This window comes from Myotis davidii, unplaced genomic scaffold, assembly GCF_000327345.1.
Source record: "Myotis davidii unplaced genomic scaffold, ASM32734v1 scaffold904, whole genome shotgun sequence".
Classification (NCBI taxonomy): domain Eukaryota; kingdom Metazoa; phylum Chordata; class Mammalia; order Chiroptera; family Vespertilionidae; genus Myotis; species Myotis davidii.
In genome coordinates, this window is record NW_006295888.1 from 818,389 (window position 1) to 822,826 (window position 4,438).

Below are 4,438 nucleotides of genomic sequence, written 5' to 3' on the forward strand. Positions count from 1 at the left end.
CAGAGAGTTAAAAAATTAGCTGGGGGGAAGATCACCCTTCTTTTCCACTCTTGTGAAAGTCCAGTTTAATAGTCTAGGCTTTTCCAGGAGTCTCCATGTTGGGAACCCACTAGATCAGCAGTTCTCAACCTGTGGGTCCCGACCCCTTTCACAGGGGTCACCTAAGACCATGGGAAAAGACATCTATAATTACATATTGTTTTTGTGATTAATCACTATGCTTTAATTATGTTCCATTTGTAACCATGAAATTGGGGGTCACCACAACATGAGGAACTGTATTAAAGGGTCGCGGCATTAGGAAGGTTGAGAACCATCTAGTGGCTAGATGGATGTGCCATTAGCATTACATGCAAACACTGATTTCCTTCAATCATGAAATGACTAGGAACATTGCGTCTTAGTCTTCTTTTAGTTGGTAGAAGCTATCTTACTTTTTTTCTCTGCCTCATCAGCTTCAGCTTTTAGCTATTAAATAATGGTACAAGTCCCCCTCTCTCCCTCCCCAAGAGTAAGATGCATTGTATCTTTGCTTGACCCTTGCTCCTCTTATACAAAATCAATAGAATGTGCAGTTTTGCCTTGTCCTGTGGAAAAGTGGACTGCCCACAGGTGAATCCTCAAGGTGTGTGAGAATGGAGTGGTCCTCAAAATTGTAGTAAGGAAAAACATATTTGGAACCAAAGCTCTCTTCTTTTATGTTTTTGTTTGTTTTTAAATTTATTTTTATTAATTTCAGAGAGGAAGGGCGAGGGAGAGAGAGACAGAAACATCAATGAGAGAGAATCATGGATCGGCTGCCTCCTGCACACCCCCTACTGGGGATCCATCCCAGAACCGGGCATGTGCCCTTGACCGGAATCGAACCCGGGACCCTTCAGTCAGCAGGCCGGTGCTCTATCCACTGAGCCAAATGGGCTAGGGCCGAAGCTGTCCTTTGGATGACCAAGAGCAGTGTGCTAGGTGACAGCTATTACCTGCCTTTGTGCCCTTTCATCATGAATATGGTTTCCGGGGGGCAGTCAGCTTCCACCTGCCTCCCCCAAAGGTAAGAGACCACAGATTCTCAGAATGGCTGACAGGGCCGTGGAGAGAGAAGTAAGTTGTTTTTGTCCAGGACTTTGAACTCTGTCTCTAGTCCCATGATGACTGAGTCAGTAGATGTAAGATTAACAGCAATTAGACCTACCTAGCCAAAAAAAAAAAAAAAAAAACTAGCCACAAAAATACTTTGCTAAAATCTGGGCTAACCAATAACATTATGATTCACGAGTCAAATTTTGTATTTTCACTCCGACGGAATGGAATGTCCAAACCTAAACAACCTGAACGCTCGTTTTCAGAATGCACCATAACAAACATTGGCAAAAATATGTTCTACCTTAAAAAACAAACACACAGAAATAAAGAGAGATCACTCCCGTATCTAGAAGAAACTCGGAAGAAGTCGGCGACTTTACATGGTCACAGATACTCAGGGTCACTGAATCCCAACACATAATGGATTGCAGTCACCCGAACACATTTTCAGAAATATTGAGAGTTTGGGGAACGGTGGCTGTGGGATCTATTTTCCAAAAAACCTCAGCTCATTCTTGGGCATGGCTCATCTGACCCAAATACTTGTTTGCACTGTGACTGATTTTCTTCAGAATTTTATTGCGAAATTGTGGTAGAGAGACAAGACGGGCCAGAGGGTTGGTTTCAGTTCTTGGTCACCCACCAGCAGGGTGACCTTGTGTGCACCCCCCATCCTTCCTGAGCCCCCCTCTAACTCTGTAAAGAGCTTCTAGCTCCCACAGCTCAGCAGTGCCTGAGTTATGGGCTCTGGCTGTAAGACCATTAGCAAATGGAACATCCCCCCATGACATACGGGAAAGGACGCGTGAGTCAGCCTGGGAAAGTTTTAAATTCTAAACAAGTAAATGAGAAAGAGAAAGAGAAAGAGAATGAAAACAAATATTGGAGCCCAAATACTGTCACCCACACGTTTATCATCTTACTCAATTGTTTTTCCTGTTTATGTTTTGAGGTGATTACACGTCTCTTTTAAAGGTTCCTTTTAAAAAAAAATTAAAATATATATATATATTATCAGTTTCCAAGAGGAAGGGAGAGGGAGAGAGAAACATCAATGATGAGAGAGAATCATTGACCGGCTGCCTCCTGCATACCTCCTTCTGGGGACCGAGCCCACAACCCGGGCATGTGCCCTTGCCCGGAATCGAACCCGGGACCTTTCAGTCTGCAGGCCGAAGTTCTAACCACTGACAGTTCCTATGTTGGTTAGTTTTGTCTTGAAGAGGGAACTTCAGCTCCCTCCTACCCTCTTTTGAAACCCTGGACCACTTTTCCCCCACCATGCCCTGGTTCCTGCTGTTCCCTTCCTCTGAGCCCCCTCCCACTCATCTCCATGCCAGCCCCAACATGCGATGGGTGTGGTCCCCAGGGTGCCCGGCCCCGGCCCCTCAGGCTCCAGCACTCCGTGGTCACTGCTTGGGTACAGGTGTCCCAGCCTCCCTTCCTCCCAAGGCCCTGTTTGAGGATTCAAATTATTCATCCTTATAGCCAACTGTCTGACATCTGAGCCCTATCCATTTTGACCTCAAATGAAACCCACCATTTTAAACATTTTATAGTACTTTAAGTTGTCATATTGAGCCCTGGCTGGTTTGGCTCAGTGGATAGAGCATCGGCCTGTGGACTGAAGGGTCCTGGGTTCAATTCTGGTCAAGGGTGCATGCCTGGTTGCAGGCTCGATCCCCAGTAGGGGTTGTGCAGGAGGCGGCTGATCCATGATTCTCTCTCATCATTGATGTTTCTCTCTCTCTCCCTCTCCCTTCCTCTTTGAAATCTATATCTATATCTATCTATATATATGTTAAAGTTGTCATATTCAGTAACCTAGTGGTTACAAATCAGAACTCTAGCCCAGCTCGCAGGAGCACGGGGCCTGCCCTGAGCTTTCCCTTGCTGGCTGCGCAGTGAGTGGGGTGGCTTCCTTGCTCAGGGTCACGGGCACAGCTGGGCACACCGCTCCGTCTCTCACTGTCACTTACCATGGCTCACATCCCCGTGACCTGTTCCTTTCGCCTCCAAGTCACCCTCCTGTGTGTTTAGCTGAATGACCTTACATGGCAAACATTTTGTTCACTTGCCCCAATACCAGTGTATCAAACACATGGAAAATCGGGGACAGATTCAGGGGACAGCAGGCCAAGACAGTGTTCCTGTTTAATAAAAGTGCAAGGTTGAAATGTTAACCGAGCTGTTTAAGGTCTGAGGACTCCAGGGAAAAACTATGCCGTCTCACTGGTGACTTCTGCCTTCTAACTGCTTTCTGTGAACGGACGCGGTCGTCTCAAGTGGCCGGCAAAGCTCAGAGAGAGTGTTCTCTGCGGCCCTTTCTTCGTCGCAGTCACCCCACCCCGGAAGGAATTTCACTGTAAACTTGAACCTGTGAGCGGGGGAAGAAGGGAACGTTTACAAGGTTCTCTGGAGGGTACCCTGACCAGCACTGCCAGCGCGGAGCTGGCCTTGGACGTGAACACAGGTGCTGTCTGCGCGTTCATCCAAGCGCCCGCAGGGCCCGTGGCCTTGCGCGGTCCGTCCACACCTTGCATCTCGGCCTTCCCACAACAGGGCGAAGCCTCGGTGTGAAATCAAATGGAGCTGGCTGACCCCGAGCAGGAGCAAGGGTCATGGCCGTGCGAGGCAAAGCCCCTGTCTGTATCCCATCCTAAACCCCAGGACACCCATTCATCGGCAGACCTGGATTATAATCAATACGGGGTTCTCACTTAATAACCGGTCCTGTTGGCTGTGTAGTATACTCAATATGCATAAGAGTCGAAGTTAATTTTTCACCTCTTTTTCCACCTCTGCCCAAGGAGTACACAGCCTTACTTTTGTGATATACCCAAAATAGATGGATGTATTTTTTGATTAGTGCATTTTCAGTCAAATTTAATATTGGTATCTGATGTTAGCATAATAGTGTACTGATGTTAGTATACCCATGCTAGGATAAGAGTGGGCAGTATCCATACAAATGTTTATGTATATACATATAAGTGTGTGTACACGAGTTTATGTATAAACATGTATGTGTATGCAAATGTTTATGTATATACGTGTAAGTATATGTACACATGTTTATGTGTGTATACACATGTTTATGTATATACACATAAGTGTGTGTACACATTTATGTATAAACATATGTGCATACAAATGTTTATGTACACACACACAAGTGTGTGTACATGTTCACGTGTATACATGTGTGTACAAATGTTTATGTGTATACACATAACTGCGTGTATGTTTATGTATATACATATATGTGTGTATATAAATGTTTATGTACACACACACATGTGTGTACATGTTTATACATATGCATGTATACAAATGCTTATGTATTTTCTCATAAGTG

The 4,438-nt window shown here is 45.4% G+C and overlaps 1 pseudogene; it reads right to left on the reverse strand.

Moving 5' to 3' along the window:
* Window positions 1–3,623, reverse strand: part of LOC102761709 — a 134,579-nt pseudogene extending 130,956 nt beyond the window's left edge.
* Window positions 3,624–4,438: the final 815 nt, after the last annotated feature.